Source organism: Pongo abelii, chromosome 4 (genome assembly GCF_028885655.2).
Source record: "Pongo abelii isolate AG06213 chromosome 4, NHGRI_mPonAbe1-v2.0_pri, whole genome shotgun sequence".
In the NCBI taxonomy this organism is placed as follows: Eukaryota; Metazoa; Chordata; class Mammalia; order Primates; family Hominidae; genus Pongo; species Pongo abelii.
The window spans coordinates 102,549,803-102,568,462 of NC_071989.2; the positions used below are offsets into that span (position 1 = coordinate 102,549,803).

The 18,660-nt window shown below is 36.8% G+C and overlaps 1 protein-coding gene across 16 annotated transcripts in view; it reads right to left on the reverse strand.

Annotated features, from left to right (window-relative positions):
* MCTP1 (multiple C2 and transmembrane domain containing 1) overlaps window positions 1-18,660 on the reverse strand; it is a 607,542-nt gene that overhangs the window by 98,813 nt on the left and 490,069 nt on the right. The window lies entirely within an intron of this gene.

The following is an 18,660-nucleotide window of genomic DNA, read 5'->3' on the forward strand; positions in this document are numbered from 1 at the left end:
TCAATACCAGAAAATCTTCAGGGGGCATTAGTCAAATGGTAATAAGTACACACAACCCCCTTCATTAGAAAAAGAACATTGAGAGTTTTACTCATTATCCTGCATGTCAGAGGCTCTCTGTCAACTGGCCTTGGGCCTTTAGCCATGACTGTGGGATCCCTCAAGGAGCTGCTGCAGTGTGGTACAGTAGAAAGAGAAGGGTGTTTGAATCAGGCCTAGAGGCATCCAAGCTCTCTAGTCACTAGCTTTGGGACCTAGGGCAAGTTACTAGATTTCCCTTAGTTTTGTCATCTGAAAAGTGAAAATGATACTATTTACTTGGCAGATTTGAGAAGCAATTAAGATGATGCTTGACATCTATAAGGTGCTCAACAAGCATCAGGTGTTATGACAAGCAGGAATTGATTGGCTTACACTACATGTAATTTTTTTTGGCCCTTCTAGCAGCTTATCACTTTTCGTATACTACCTTAGAATCCATAGCTAATGATTGTTTCCAGTATAAGAGCTATGCTAAAGAAGCCATGCCAACTAAATAGAAAGAGATGATGAAATGAGTGCCACTTTCAGTTTTTCATATTTAATTTGTGGTGACTGAGTACAATGATGACCCCAATTTTTCCATGTCTCCCTGTATCCATGACTTTTATAATAGCCTCCCACAATGACTGAGGTTAGGCACATAACTTATTTTGGTCAAGGATAGAGTAGCAAATATGATGAAAACAGAGGCTTAAAAAAACATGGGGCATAGTTGCCTCCATCACCCCAGTTGAAGGCCAGACAGCAACCAAAGCAAAGCCACCTAACAGACCAGAAGCCAACCAAAGATGCAAGAGTGAGCCCAGAGCTAGGCCTAGTCCAAACTGCTAACAAAATCATCACTAAATAAATGATAGTTGCTTTAAGCTACTAATTGTGGAGTGGTTTGTTATACAGCAAAAGCTCACTAATACATATTATTGTCTCTCCAAGGAGACAATGTGGTAGGGTAAAATACAGTTTCGACTAGAAGCCCAAAGAAGTGATTTCAGTTCAATTTCTGCTATTTGATCATCATAGGACCCTGTGCAAGTCAATTATTCTCTTTTCCTTTAGTCTCTTACCTATAAAATGGAGATGGTTACACCAGCCTATTTCACAAGTTGGCTATGGAAAAGCAAGTGATATATTGAAGATGCTTCATCACAAAGTACTATATTATTAATGTAATGCTTTTCTTTTCTTTCTTTTTTTTGTTTTTGAGATGGAGTCTTGCTGTTGCCCAGGTTGGAGTGCAGTGGCGCGATCTCGGCTCACTGCAAGCTCTGCCTCCCGGGTTCATGCCATTCTCTTGCCTCAGCCACCCGAGTAGCTGGGACTACAGGCACCCCCCACCACGCCTGGCTAATTTTTTGTATTTTTAGTAGAGATGGGGTTTCACCGTGTTAATCAGGATGGTCTTGATCTCCTGACCTCGTGATCTGCCCACTTTGGCCTCCCAAAGTGCTGGGATTACAGGCGTGAACCACCACGCCAGGCCTATGCTTTTCAAATTATAAATTATTTTTAAGAAAATTACACAGACTTCATGAACTTAATAAGTCAATATGATCATTGCTCTTTGAGCAGTTGTAGAAGACGGGTGGTGTTCTTTAGGGTGAACTGTATTTGGTGAGGAATGGAGGAATTTTTGGTGGGAAATCCTAAGAGTTAAACAGAAGGGCTCCAGTTAAAAGTTTTACTAATAATTGAAACAAAAAAAATCTAGATCTTTACAAAAAATCATTATTACTAGTAAATGGCCGAAACATTAAAGATTTTGTGAACTCAAGTTAAAACAATTCAGTATTAAAATGTTAACAATTTTATAACAATCTTATTATGCCCCTATATATGAAAAAAAACTGGTTCGGAACTAGCAGTTTCATGAATTCTAATTCTTGTTCATAGTCTTTGTTCATTTTTAAATTCAAAAATCTTTTATCTAAATCAGTATTATCTTGCCTATGATATTAGTGGCAACATCACAATATGCAATTTTGAAGTATCTATTTGGGTCAGGCTTTAAAAACCTTCTAAATTTTAACCATAAATATTCAGAATGAGGTTTTTTTTTGAAAAGTTTTAATTTACCACAAGGTAAATAGGCCGGGCACGGTGGCTCATGACTGTAATCCCAACACTTTGGGAGGCTGATGCAGGAGGATTGCTTGAGGCCAGGAGTTCGAGACCAGCCTAGGTAACCTAGCGAGACCTCGTCTCTACTAAAAATAAAAAGAATGTAGCCAGGCCTGGTGGCATATGCCTATGATCCCAGTTACTCAGAAGGTTGAGGCAGGAGGAACTCTTGAGCCCAGGAGGTTGAGGCTGTAGTGAGCCATGATTGCACCACTGCACTCCAGCTTGGGCAACAGAGCAAGACCCTGTCTCAAAAAATATATATAACATAATTTCTCCTAACACGCATCTTATATCATATTGCATAGACTGAACTTTAAGGAAAAAGTCCTGAGAGGCAGACTGGGAGGGCAGGGACTATTACCTTCCTTTTACAAAGGAGGAAACTGAGGCCTAGGAGTTTGAGACATGTCTGAAGCAAGTCTGAGTGGCAGAGCCAAGTCTTCTCCTCCCTAATCCAGTATGCTGTTCCCACGAAGCTCCACTGACTACAGTAAACGGTCTTAGATTGAATGTTGATGTTTTAAAGGTATCAATTATTTAGGTACTGATTATCCAATTTGTAGATTTTCCATATCTTTTTCTTCTCTTCCCCTTTCCTCTAGGATAGCTACTCTTGCATCAATACAAAGAAATGGAATGCCACTTCTTAGGTGTTCTGGTAAAGGTTTGGTATGGCAAAGAGGCCAAAAACTAATGGCAGAAATGAGGTTTGTGGAGCCAATTTTATTCTTCCTTTTTCCCACTATCTTACACGACTCTGAATAATCAAAACTTGGCTATTCATAAGATTTCTATTAAGTGGGGTTTTCTTCTGTCCAAAATGTTTAGAAGAGGTTAGCAACGTGGCTGTAAAGGCAAAGATTGGAAACTGAATGAGCCAATTACATTTTTACAGAAAAAAAGCTCTACTTTTTCAAATAAAGATTAAACAAACAAAAAATCTGTTCTGCTGAGAAGTTAAGTGAAGGTGGGGCAAGGCTTTTCAGTCATATTAAACAGGCATACTATACAAAGTAGAGTGAGCAATTCCAAATTTTAAGATTTTTATAGCAACACCATTTCTTAGGAGGTGCAAGACATGCATGATTTTGATTTCTTTGAGCCTGGGGTTTTATGAGTCTCAGGCAGGACTGGGCCATTCACATCATCCCATCAATTGATGCTCTCATTGAAGTGCAGTGGAAGATGTCTGCATTCAATGATCATTCAGTGCGACACATGACAGTATCCCTGGGGGAGCCCACTTCAAAAAAAATCATTTAAGTTGGAATATTGAATATCCTATTCTTTTGCAAACTACAGTATATTTTAAAAAGAAATCTCATCCAAAATGATTAACACTTCCTACTGTTCAGGAAAAAAGCCTGCCCTTTCAGACTAACAGCTGTGGATCATTAGCTCTCCAGTGATGAGATGTGTTTGATGAGTATTTTTCTTTCTAATTAAGAGATGAGATTCTCTATTTGACTGTCTCTTCAGAAAGAAGTGAAGAAAAAATTTTCTGCCTACATGGAAAGGCCATCTCCTACAAAACAATTAATTATTTCACAGTCCTTTTAGAAAATCCTTTTCCCTCCTAATTTCAATTCATTTTTTTCTTAAACTTAACACACATTTACACTCAGACCTTCACAGTATTAACCCATTTTTTACCCAACCTTCACCCCCTAATGTTTTCCTGTATATTTCATCATTCGACAATATCTATTTCAGAAAAAACAGAATGAAGAAATGTGCCAAAAGTGCGTATATGCTTAGAAGAGTTAATCTGGAATGACTTTTTTGGGTCCTAACAGAGAACATTTGGTATGAGAATGTTTCTTGATGTGAGAGAGACCTCAAATTAGAAAGATAACAAATACACAGGATATGCCTTTTGAGGAACTAGGCAATGATTGGGGGGAAAATTCAAGGTATTTATCAATATATAAAAACTGGTTATAGTAATGAATACTTAAAAGGAAATTATCTTACCTCTACCAATAAGATTGGCCTCAAAGAAGAGAGCTGGGTAAAGTGAGACCTAAAATATATTGCTTTTCATTTTGAAAAAGCCATCATCAGAGTTGGCAAAGCGGTAAAATTTCTGAATTACAAACTTGATTGAAGAGTAGGATAGTCAGAAGCCAATGAAAGCACTGTTTGTGAATTAACCCCACCAATTGCCTCCTTAAATCCTTTTTGGCACAAGAAAGGGAATATAAAAAGAAGGAGGATCAACTTTCAAACATTTCGGTGCTGAGCTGCCACTTTCCTCCCTAGGGCACATTTGGAAATATGCAGGGATGTTTTTAGTTGTCACAATGACTAGGATGGGAGAAGGGAAATACTGGCATTTGGCGGGTGAAGCCAAAGTGAATCAGTCTGAAATATGTGTGACAGTCATACTCAATGAAGAATTTTCCTGCCCCAAATGCTAAAAGCACTCCTCTTTGAGAAAAGTTGTCTGATTCTCACATAGATAATAGAATATTCTATAATTAACTTAGAAAAGAAGAAATTATATGTGTATATACAAGTGTATACAGAAAAAAAGCTAGGTGTATTTCCTATGTGATGGCATGAATTACGACTTAGAATAAGTCAGTAGCAGAGAAAAAATTGTTCTTATAAGCATTTGAACTAGATTCTCCTATTAATGTTTAACATTTCTTAAAAACATGCCCAAAGTACTGGAGGTGAACCCCTTATGCCCATTTACACTCACTCAAATTAAGTCAGGCTCCACCACATCATCAGAGTCTTCAGAACCTAGTCTTCTGGGAAGGGGGTGGTTTTGCCTTGATTTAAATAGCCAGATGGCACCACCACCTGTTCAAAGGTCTTTATTTCTGGTTGGTTCCACTAAAGCTTTTTGTACCACCTCCATTCAACAAGGGAGAGGAGATAGGCAAAGTGAACTTAATTAATTCCTAGCATAACGATAACCTTTTCAAGGTGGTTTTAAAGTATGATGTGTTGCTCTTCTGAAGAGAGGCTTTGCTTTGTTTGGACAATTTTCTAAAATACACGGTAGCAGGGAACTGATAACTACCTTAGACCCACTGAATCTTTCCAACTTATTTTTGCTATTTCCTGTGATCATGCCACAATGATACAGGGAGCATTAATATGCTCAAAAGAGCCTCATGTACAGTGGCATCTCTCCCCTTTCTTAATTAGAATGAAAATTGCTTTCTTTTTGACTAGTTTCAACCAGATACCAAACTGACAAGACTTGATCTCTTGTGTTTTGTTGTGTGTGTGTGTGTGTTTCTTATGTGTAGAGGAAAAAAATCAAAGTGCACTATCTACCAAATGCCTCTATATTGAGTAGGCAAAGTGTGTCAAAAGAACTATCTATCTCTGTTCTGGTAACAGAATGAGGTATATGGGAAGGAGTAGAAAAAAGTGAGAAATTGGTTGATTTATTGGCAAGCTGTGACTTGAATACATATACTGAAACTTTATTTATTGATGGTGTTGAAAAAACATTGTTTCTTTGGATTTACTAGGATGAACAAATATACATCAGAAAGTTCCAATTCTTTATATTGTGAAAATGTATGCTGGGTTTTTGAAGTTGCTATCTGAAACCTAAAGTCTACAATCTTAGTACATCAATGCTTTTTTGAAAAACATAGCTTGACTCTATCTATTAAAGAAGCAAGTGTGACAACTAGATAGGACTCATTTGAAGATGTGCTACATACAAGCCACAAAAGCACACAGTGAAGAATCTCCACAACAAAATGGACCCAAACAACCTCAAAGATGGAGCTATCAACTAATCACAGCATAATGCACACTACTTTCCTTGATGGAGATATTATATCAATAGAACCTGCCAGCCAGAAGGCTTGGGAAGTTATTTATTTATTTAAATGTTTTTTTTTCAGCTTACAAGTTGTACTGATAATTTGTGTCATTTTTATCAAAGTCAGAGATGAAAGGCTCTGGCTTTGCTTTGAGAACACTGACAACTCCAAAATGTAAAGCCCAGAGTATGTCCAACTTGAGCATCACATAACCACACATGAATAACTGATAAGAAATCCCTGCAATGTTGTGAATTTAATGTTAGTAAAAGTTTGGATGTAGAATCAAAGTGACAAATGCTTATAGATGCCTGAAGAATGTTGATTCTCTGAGGTCCCTTTCATTAGAAATTAGTCTGTTACCTTTGTAGTTTGTAATGCCTACCATGGTATCAAACACAGTTGATGTTTTAATATAACAGCTTTATAATTCACAGAAGTTCAGCTCATTCAAAATCAGGCTGCAAGCACAGTCATTCTTGCAGACTACAGATCAGCACATAGTTACATAGTTATTATTTTAAATGACCAATTAAGAGGAATTGATATTATGTAGCCCGTGAGGAAGTTGCTGGAATGAAGTAAAATCACTCTAAAAAATGCTCAAGTACTACATTAAAGAAACATTTAAGAATGAGTTAACGCTGTTAAACTCACTGAAGCTTGCCTTTCTCTAGTGCCCCGTTTTCCCAGAATCCAACTTTTTCTGGAAAGACCCATGACTATCTCATTAATGCTAGGTAACTAACAGTCCATGCTTTAATTATTTTCTAAGGAAGAAAAAAAAAAGTGTTTTAATGTTGGATCTCAGTGTGTTTTAGCTTTTCTTCTTCTTATGCCTCCAATGAAAAAGGTATCTTTTTCATGATAGTCTAATCATTACATGATGTTCTGATATTCCTTCCTGTCTTTCAAGTTTTTAAAGTATTGTTTAACAAAATTGTTAGATTCACTGTGATCTTTTATTTAAGTATATTTTATAGAAATTGACAATTTCTATATATTTTCTAAGGCATTAGAAGTGAGGTAAAGATTTATTAGAGCTTATTAAAAGCAGTTTCCTTTTAAACTTGTAAAGAAATGAATGTTACCACTCCTATTTTTGAAATCAATTTTTGATCAGTTCTCCTTTGTGTATATAAATGCTATATCTAGACACACAAATCTTACACCAATGTTTACTGATGTACAAAATGTAAAATTTTCCCTAAGCTTGAAATCTGGCTTTAAAGCTATCTCCATCCTGAACAGGTACAATATTTAGGGCAACAGCTGGCACTTCAGTTGCTCATGGGGGGAAACTCCCTCTGTTCTCTACACTGTGCCAGAAAATAGGATACCCAGCTATCTAACAAGCCAAACACATGTTAGTAAAGTCTGTGATACAAGTTACTTTAAAAATTAGTCCTTCAGTCTTTACACCTCCAGCTCTTACTCACTGAACAGGAATGCCTTTAGAAAAGCAGATGATCAATTATGGTAATTCCTTTTTTATAGTAGCTGATGTGCAGAGTGTTGCATTCTGCCAAGTTTTGGGATATTTGGTAGCATTCTGACTTTTTTCCACTCAAATTATTTCACTCAGACTTATCCAACTTATCACGACTATCTTCCCTGGGCTACTGATTTCTGATCTTTCTTTTTTATCCTTCATGATATAACCTTGCAGTTACTGTTGATTATTCTTTGTCCGGGTTTAATATCTTCATTTAAATCTTAAAATCACAGAGCCAAAGTCAGAAAGTGTGTTTTTAAATTTTCACCCTCATAAATAGATTTAAGACCTAATAATATCATACATTTCAGCTATCATTTACTAGCTTCTGAAACTTCATCTCCCATTCCGTCTTATAATTTTCTAATTTTCTCCTTCACTGGTCTCATTCCCCCAATCCCTCTGTTCTGGAAAAACTTCAAGAGTTATGTTTAGCAGCTCTAGCTATGTCTGAACATTTCTCTTTGCAATTCAAATAATCATCTTAGGCTGATTTTAACAGCCTTCTTTACTCCATTCCATCTTTTACCCTTGCTGCGTAATGTTTACTGATGAATGTCTTTCTCCCATTTATTTCTTAACAGCTCTAAGTGGTCTAGTTACTGCACGGGAAGCCTAAAGGTTTGAGCACTAAGTATACATTTCTCTTGGCTATTTTCCACACCTCTAAACAGTCTCTTAAATGCAATGGGGCTTGTGTTTCAATGGTAACAGAAGTTATCAGAGAACACTAGTTTAGACAGCAAGCAAGCCGAACTCCAACTGTTCAAACAGCCTGACTTTTACAGTAAAAGGAAAGGCCCTGGGCCAAGACCACTGAGATGAGCAGGTATTTTTAGTTCACTTGTAGGCCAGCTCTAATGTAATTCTGAAATGTTTTCTTCAAACCAAACCCGACTTTTTCAGGGCTGTCCAAATCTGTTTTCTTTTATAGCAAGTACAAATTCTTGGAGCAAGGGAAGCATGCGTATCATTTGCAATGCTGCTGCATGTCTATGGTGTTGATGCCCGATGGCTCAAATTAGTCCGCAAAACAGATGAGCGCATTGTAATTAGCTCTTGTCAAACTGTTAGAAATACAAAAACCAATTCCACTGTAATAAAAATTATGAAAAAGAAAAATCTCTCCTATCATTTTCAGCCAAAATAGTTCCTGAAATGTCTGTAGTTTAGGATTCCAGAGTTCTAAAAGAAGGCCATTTCATTTTCAGAAAAGCTTTCACTTCATTGACATGGAGATGCTGAGATGTATTATCTTTCAGGCATTTTTCTCATTGTAGCTGATTGCCCATAAAGCCTTGTTTCTAAAAATGACCTGTCAGGAGTGGACATATTTTGTTGAGCCACACGGTACTGATGTACAATTCTCAAGAAACATTTATACTTCTTTGAGTACTGTTTTAAACAAAATTTTCTGAAGTTTTTAAAATCAATGATTTACTGTGATCAATTTTCCAGAATAATTGAATATTGCATTCTATTTAAACAAAAGGGGATATTAAGCAGGCATTAATCATACATTCAGATGTGATGTCACACTCTCACATGATGATCCTCAGTTTCTTGTTCACAATTTACTTGGATATTCATTGTTGGGACACTGACTCTAAAGACTACTTTGCTCAATCTTTTAAATTATTCACAAGCTTCAGGAAGGTTTCAGATCTCTCTGAAATTTAATGCCCTCTCAAGGAAAAATGTGAGCTATTGGTAGATGGCTATTGTAAAAAGCAAGTGTAAATATGAACCAAAAGGTGGTGCTGTTTGTGATTTAGGTCAGGGATACAAAAAAAAAACCCCAAAAAACTAAAACTAAAACAAAACAAAAAAAAACCCTTCTACATGTCTTCTGAACTTTTCCAAAGATAAATTCAGGTGTATTTGTGGGAATGAGCACAATAACGTAAAATGAAACTATCTTTAAAAGTAATAAAATTACTATATACAGAAAATTCAGGTGAACACCTGTAGTCTTAGCTACTTAGGAGGCTGAGGTAGGTGATCGCTTGAGGCCAGGAGTTCAAAACTGCAGTGCACTGTGATTGAGCCTGTGAATAGCCATAGCACTCCAGCCTGAGCAACACAGTGAGACCTTTAAAAAAAAAAAGGTGATACAAAATGGATCATAGAACTAAAATAATAAAACCTCTAGAAGAAAATATTTGTGGCCTTGGGGTAGGCAAGGTATTTATTCACAGATACAACACCAAAAGCATTCTCTCTCTTCTGTGTGTGTGTGTATAAATGTCTGTGTGTGTGTGCATGTGTGTGTGTGTATATATATATAAATAATGTATGTTAAAAAATTTGGCCTCATTAAAGTTAAAAACATTTGTGCTCCAAAAGACACCATTAAGAAAATGAAAAGATAAGCCACACATCGAGGAAAATAATTGCAAATCATATATCTGATTAAGGACTTGTATTCAGAGTATGTAGAGTACTTAATACAAAGACAAAAACCCCATTTAAACAATGGGAGAAAGATTTAAATAGACATTTCACCAAATAAAACATCTGAATGTCAAATAAGCACATGAAAAGATGTTCAAAATCATTAGTTACTAGGGAAACATAAATTAAACCACAATGGGATACCACTTCACACCCACTAGAGTGGCTGTAATCAGGACAGAAAGTACTAAATGTTGGTGAAGATACAGAGAAACCAGAACCCTCATATGTCATTGGTAGGAATGTAAAACGGTATGGCTACTTTGGAAAACAGATTGTTAGTTTCTTAAAAATGTAAACATACATTTACCACATTGACCAATAATTCTACTCCTATCAAAGAAAAATGAAAACATATGCCTACATAAAGATACATACATGGATGTGCATTGCAGCATTATTCATGTTATTCCCTAAATAGAAACAATCCAAATGTTTATCATCTAGTAAATCAATAATCAAAATGTGCTATATCCAAGGAATACTATTCAGTAAAAAAAGAAGATACCTGTAATCCCAGTACTTTGGATGGTGGATCACTTGAGTCCAGGAATTTAAGACCAGCCTGGGCAACATAGTGAGACCTTGTCTCTACAAAAAAATTTTAAAAATTAGCTGGGAGTGGTGGCACACACCTGTAGTCCCAGCTAGTCACTTGAGTTTGGAGGTCAAGTCTGCAGTGAGCCATAATTACATCACTGCATTCCAGCCTGGGCAACAGAGCAAGATCCTGTCTCAAAAAAATAAAAATAAAAGAAGACACTACTGACACATTCTACATCATGAACTCAAAATCACCACACGAAGTGAAAGAAGTCAGATGTAAAGGACATAGTGAATGATTCCATTTATATGAAAAGTTCAAAAAACGCAAATCCCTAGAGACAGAAAACACATTAGTGGTTTCCAGGAGCTGGAGGTGGGAATGGAGAGGACTGTATCAGTCATGAAGGATCCTCTGAGGTGATGGTTGTACAACTCTGGAAATTTACTAAAAACCAGTGAATTCTATACTCAAAAATGGGTGAATGTTATGACATATAAATAATATTTCAGTAAAATAAAATTTCTCCTGTTCTTTATATTTCATTTAAAAGAAAAAGTGCTAAAAATAAATACACAATACACAAATAAATAAATAAAATAAAAAGTGCTAAATTTTTGTGGAGGTAAATTCCAATACAAATAACTGAGAGAAACTAGGCTGAGAAAGTTAATGGTAAGGAATCTTGGGTGTATCTTGCCAACACTTCCAAAATATTTAAAAATGCTAGTCGATGACACTATCCACATGATGATTCTTTGGACAGTTGGTCCTCATTTGAGTTCAGAGAAGTTTCACTAAAGCCACTATAAAATAGCTAAAGCAAATATCAACATCAATCTTTGCTAATTATAATTGGAAAAGCAGGGTCCTAGAGGCAGGTGATGGAAAGTGGCAATATAATGCTACCACCATAAGGTGAGACTATCATGCAACTATAATAGTTCTAAATTCCTATGAAAAATATAATCAGTTAAAAAATTTTTTTTGAACTCCTTACTTTCTAAGTAAGAAACGGCTGAGAATATGAAAAAAATGCTAAGGAAAACTCAGTGAGAGAAGACATGGAAAGAAATAGAAAAGAAGGACAGCTTAGCCCGACATGCAGAAAGAAAAAAAAAAAGTTACAACAAAACAAAAACAAACCTTGGCACAGGAGAATGAGGATAGTGTATTCAAAGTCATCTTCTCTGCCCTGAAGAAAGCACTACTAGATAAATATGACAATGTTTCCTTATTTTGTAATCTTGGGTGAGGAACTCTTTTAATTTGGGCCTAGAGTCTTAGGTTTTCATTTGCATTCCTCAGTGATGTCTGTTGCCAAGTTACCTATAGTACCACCTATCAGGAAATAAAACTCCTTAGCCCCACATTGATCTATGGGAAATACAGCAGGAATACATGTTAGGAGGGATTTGTTTTATTTTTCTGGTCAGTGACAGTCAGTGCCTCCCTTAGGTTGGTGGGGTTTGTTTTTCTCAATATATTACATCAAGAAAATAGAAATGAAAACTGCCGAACACAGCAAGACAAGTGAAATACACCTGAAAACCGCTTCCAACTGTTTTTATGCCAGCACTTCTAAAATTCTAGGATAATCCTGTATCTTCCTATACTGCTACAAAACATTTCTTAATATTTTTCATGATAAAGCTTAATACATGTGTTTGTTAGCTAAGTTATATAATATCAAGCATGGAAAAGCAGGTGGGCCCTGGCAGATTTCCCCTTCTTTCTAGAGCCAATTTCTCTATCTATCAATTGCTGCAATCTAAACTGCCTCCCTGTTCTACTGTCAGCTTTTCTGGAGCTATTCTATCTCCCAGGGAGACAGGTGTGGCTTTGTTCTCTAAGTGCATGACACTGGGCGAATCCAGCTCCCCTTTCACTAGTTCACTGTTATGGCAACATTGCACTTCTTTCATTTATGTCTTTGCCTTTCAGGTATGTTTGCCCACACTCCTGTCCAGAAGTGTTCACCACATTTCTCGCTCTAATAAAGACATCCACTCAATGGCAACTCTGGATTCAGGGTTTACTAGTGTAATAAAGAGACAGCAATGTGTTTCCTCTTTTCTAGCTTTAGATCAGTCTTGAGGAGGCACAGAATAGTGTACAGCTTGTAAATACCAGTTAGAAAAGAACACTGGCTCAAGACCGTCTTGGTCTTGGTCTCATTGCCAATTAGAGCAATGGTAAATGGAATGGAGCTGGTGTCAAAGAGAGGGCAATATGCTACCTAAAAGCAAAACACGTATCATACCATCTATCATGAAATGCTCTGGGTTGTCTGCATAGCTTTGTTTTCCTCTCCTTTATGTCTAGTTTATGCAAAACGGAGGGTAACTGGCATACAGATGGGGAGGAAAAGCCTAAAAAGGAAAACAAGAAAAGGTAAAGGAAAAAGACCTGAATAATGCTAAGACTTCTCCCATAAAACAAGTAAGCTTTTTTTAATTGAGAAATTTTATGGATAATGAGAGCCCTAAATCAGCTGAAATGTTTTAGTGTTCAAGGTAAAATAAGTATGTATAAGTATGTTTGCCAAGTGTGTACATGGATATAACATCTTTGTGTATATGGATATAACATTAGATGTGTGTATATAAATTTATATCATGTGTATATTTATCTGTACTTTTATTTATCCCATGGGAAGTGTGTTTCCATAAATATTAAGTAATTATGTGCGGGCCCCTCTCCCTCAACTGTAAAATTAAAATATCAATTCAATTATACTATGAAAATTCTTTAAATGCTGTTAATGTTTATCTCACTTCTAAGAAATAATTTTACATGAATTAATATAGTACTGTTAATATATTTAAGGATTTTTATTATTTTGAAACCTAAATAGGAATTAAATATGAAGCTGGATTTAAATAATTTAAGTAAATAAAATTATTACCATGAAAGAATAATTATAACTAAGCATTTCTATGCCCCAGAGGATCATTTAACTTTTTTCCCCTTTATCAATTTCAATTATATGTTTTTATTTTTATTCCCATATTGCAGATAGAAAAATTGAGTTTAGAGTAAGGCAAACATTTTCTATCATGTGCCATGGCAATCATTTTTAATCTCTACTTCACAATCTTATTTCCAAAAATAAGGTGGTAAAATTTGACAGGATTTTAAACAATTTTTGTAGCCTCTCTTCAAGATTGTATGAAAAAATTCTAAATATATATTTAAAGATTATTGAATATAAATGAGTATACTTATTTAAAGGTATTATTTTATTAATGTACTCTAAAAATTTCTCCTTGTCCATTAAAAAATGTTACTTTCTTCTTCTTACTTCCTCCCCATTTTAAGATCCATTTTAAAGACTGTGTTAAAGATAAAAGGTGTCAAAGATAAGAAGTGCTCTTGATAACAGGTACTGAAAACCTGTAACAGAGAAGCCCTATATCTTGTTGAAAATCTCTTATCATCTCAAACCTTCAAGACTCACCCAGTGCTTTGGCACAGCTAAACTGTGTCTGTGCTGGGTGCGGTGGTTCACACCTGTAATCCCAGCACTTTGGGAAGCCGAGGCAGGCAGATAACGAGGTCAGGAGATTGAGACCATCCTGGCCAACATGGTGAAACCTCGTCTCTACTAAAAATACAAAAATTAGCTGGGTGTGGTGGCATGCCGCATGCCTGTAATCCCAGCCACTTGGGAGGCTGAGGCACGAGAATCGCTTGAACCCATGAGGCGGAGGTTGCAGTGAGCCGAGATCGCGCCACTGCTCTCCAACCTGGGCACCAGAGTGAGACTCTGTCTCAAAACAAACAAACAAACCAACTGTCTGGTTTACTATACAGAAGGAGTTGAAACTTGCTACTTCTTAACCTTTGAACTCCACCATCTTTTTGACAATTACAAGGGTCTCTCTCAGTCCCCTGAAGCACCGATTACTATGAAAAGTACAGTGCTGGTTTCTGAGGGATTTTTGCTATTGTCTTATTGTTTCTTTTGTTACACCTCAACCTCAATTCTAGGTATATTGTAGTTGTACTAATCAGACTTAATCTGCAATACAAGTAAGTTAGTATGAGGAAGGCAGCATGTTTTACCAAAGATCGTGTATCGATTTGTATTTATACATATTTCCTCTTCTCATCTGAACCATTATTGGTTTACATATATGATTATGGCCCTTATTAGGAACTGTTGGCCGATCCACCATCTCTCTACGATTGGGCTCTCTTGTTCTTCTGTTCAGCACTCTGATTTTCCCTGGGGAAACCCTCCCCAACTTTTAGTTGATGGTTTCTGGTGATGCCGGTTCCACCCCTGGCTCTGTGTAGATGGACATTTGACCCAGACCTGGTCAAAAAGAGTATCAGCTGCTCCTGGTTATACTAATTGGTTCAAGGATGGGCCAATCAGAACAGTGAGACTCAACTGTGGGTCTCTGGAATTACAGAAAAAGAGAATCTTTTTTCCCCTGACCAAAAGCTAGAAGAATGTAAACCTGAAGATACTTATGGCCACTTACGGGAAATCCTGTCAAAGATCAATGCTAACGCAGAGGAAAACCAAGCCGAGAAATGGCAAGAAACTAAGTTCTGATTGAATTATTTTAGCCCCTGAAGCAGACATGTCTGAAAGTATGATTTGGCTTCCCACAGATACACATACAAAAGTAAGTAAAAAGGACCATTTAAACATCTTGGTGCAATTCTTATAGATTTTGAAAAATTTTAAATTCATCCATCACACCTGGCCCCCATCAGACTTAATTAGAATCTCTGGCAGTAGGGCCCTGGAATCTGCATTTTTAGTTATTCCCTGAGTGTTTCAGGTGATCAGCTAATTTAGAGACCCATTATAAATATTGACTAAAAATTCTCACTCTTCTTGAACACCATCAACAGGCCATATGGAGTTTACATACTGCGCTAGAGGCTTCCTAGAGAGTAGACTATACAATAGATAAAGTAGGTTAAGGGCTACAATTACTCTCCTTCTGATAGCTGTGATGGCACTACCCTTTCTCTTCTACAGTCAGGAAAGAGAAGAGACTGCAACTATGTGGTAGAAACTTTAATGAAGGAAGGTCTTCTTTCTTCTTCTCAATGGCCTCCTGGTAACTTAAAACTGTCTCTAATCCAATCTGTGTTCTGGAAAATGTGAGACTTACCTTCTTGCTACCTGTTTGACTAGGACTGGTCAGACGGAATGACTGGATAAAATTTAATTTGAAAGAGAACACCCAAGATCTTACCAAATTCAATTTTTCTCATCATCTTAGAAAATTCAGATAACCTATATGGAAGGAACTGAATTTGACTGTTAGGTCTTAGAATTTAGAACAAGGGGTTATTTTAGTGTCATAATTTCCTAGGGTGTAAATGCAGTGAGTGGGGGTGTAGATTTCCAAATCTCAGTTGACTTGGTTGGTTTCTTTCCCCAGTTACATAAAGCAAGATAAACTACTTCAAAATTATTTATTTATTTATTCATTCATTCATTTGAGATGGAGTCTCGCTCTGTCGCCCAGGCTGTAGTACAATGGCACGATCTCGGCTCACTGCAACCTCTGCCTCCTGGGTTCCAGCCATTCTTCTGCCTCGGCTCCCATGAGGAGCTGGGATTACAGGCGTGTGCCACACCACACGTGGCTAATGTACTTTTTGTATTTTGTATTAATGTATTCTTTGTATTTTTAGTAGAGACGGAGTTTCACCATGTTGGCCAGGCTGGTCTCGAACTCCTGACCTCAGGTGATCCAACTGCCTTGGCCTCTCAAAGTGCTGGGATTACAGGCAGGAGCCACCATGCCTGGCCTAACTACTTCAAATTTATACTCCTTGTCTCTGATTGGCTTCCCTTAGCACTCTTCAGCGTGCAGTTTTTCAGAAAGGTTGAAATAAACACAATATTCATAGATTTTCTGCCTTCACATCTGCTTAAGGGTGGTTTCCAATCTTTGCAGAAGTGTTCATCTATGTCAATTCTAAGGGTAGACAATAAGTCCAATGTGGCCATCCCGTTAAAAAGAGGTGATTATTTATTCTCCAAAATTATTGACCTTTTTATAACACTAGACATTCTGAGTGAGTCTTCTCCATGATAATTCCCCAGTCAACCATCTCAGGCCAAAATTTTACCTAACAGCAGGAGGATTGTAGGCACAATATTTTACCATTGACTCCTGCAGCTTTTAGGAAAATTGGCCACAAACAATATGTTTTCAGATAGTTCATTCAGGAACTTTTCAAGATGGACAGAAATTCATTATAGACAAGTTGCATGAAGTCCTCTGGGCATCCAATGATTAATGATCCTATAGAACCTGTCCTTCTGTGTTATCTTGAATTGGGTTTTGTGGAAAAGTTGTCTTGATGGATAAGAATTTTCACTGAGATGAAACCGGATGTGTTCTACCCTCTTTTACAACATGTGGCAACTTCTTTTTAACTTGTACCTTGATGACTTGTCACTTTTGACTGACTGGATGCAAAGCAAAAGGAAACAACAGAAAAAGTGTTTCCTAACGTATTGATGTCATGGCTTTATTGTCACAAAATAGGTGTGAGCTTAAAAAACAAATATCTGACTATTTAATCAGTATTAAAAAAATAGCTCGAGATTAATCATTCTAAAACCCAAATAATTATTTTTGGCAGATGCTCTGAAGCACTCAAGTTAGTTACAGTTAACCACTCTGAACAGGATCTTATCACCAAAGCACAGCAAGTTTTGGCGGAGGACTCACAGGAAGTTATAAGGTTAGCTGTTCAATGGTTGCTCTAATGGGACCTTCTTTATGCCTATGGTAGTGGGAGTTTCATAACACCTTCTTTAACATTTTTTGCAGGCTAAAATAATCACAGTCATGCTCTTTGGCATAGAATTTTGAGGTTTGTGAGAAAAAATCTTGTCCCATTCTCAGCCCATGTCCATGTGGAGGCGAGGTGGCATTTTACAGATTTATGTTTTGGTTAGACTTCTCAACTTTTAAAAGAGTTGTCAACTATATTCCCATCTCAGCTGAGGCTTAAAGCATGGTCTGTCCCTAATTGGCAACAGAATATTTGCACTCCAAGTACTTGTCAAAAGAGGATAACGCTGAACGCTTGCTGCCCAGTGCCTATCAAAAATCAGTTGTGAGAAATTGTATTTATGGAAGGTTGCCTGAAGGACATACATTCCTTTTTAGATCTTCTAAATTGTATTTTTGGATTTAGCCAAACCATTTGAGAGTAACATACTTAAACCCCATAGCTATGTTACCTCAATAGTTATTGTGTCCCTGTGCCTAGCACTGAGATACGCGCTTTTCATACTTGAGTAATAATCTTTAAAATAACCATGCAAGGTAGGGGTTAATATCTCCTTTCCAGATCAGGAAACACTCCCAGCACTGTCAAATAGCTTGCTCAAGGCCACCCAGCAAGTAAATGGCATTTTACACAATTCAAACCAAGTCTGTCTGGCTCCAAATTTCATCTTCTGTATATAGTGCTAGAGTTGCTTTGACGGAACTGCGTTTTGGTGTTGCAGCAGCAGCCTCTACTGAGGGAAGTTAAAAGAAAGAATTCTATGAAACACAAAACTGTATTTAACTCTGGAGATTTTGTTCACATTATACAGTGTCAGCCTTATAAAGGCTCTTGAATAAGAGCTTTTGCGGTCTTAGTACTGGAAATAGTTGGGCTTACACTGAGCAACTAATGGGCTTAATATAGAAATATCAAGAAAATTGTGAATCGTGTATCTGGTAGGGTTTCCATTCATCGACCTTCTGGGAAACACAGATTCTACATTTTGACCTTCTCCTGTCTAGTACTTGAGCTCTGCATTTTATGTGCCACCTTCAGCACTAGAATTATCGTATTTTTTCCTCCTGTTCTCTAACCATCAGTGTGATTCCTTTATTTAGATATGCAATTTGTAATACTGTATGTATATTTGTAATATATTTCCATTACTTCCATATTTTCCCAGTACAAATAAAAAGCCTACACTTATTAAGCATTTAGTATGTTTCAGAAACTGTGCTAAATGGCATTATACTATACAGTTGTCCCTTGGTATACACCAGAGATTGGTTCCAGGACCACCCTCTGATAAAAAAACCTATACATACTCAAGTCCTGCAATTGGCCCTGAGGAAACCAGGTATATAAAAAATTGGCCCATCCTATATGTGGGCCTCACATCCCCTGGATACTGTATTTTCTATCTGCATTTGGTCGAAAAAAAA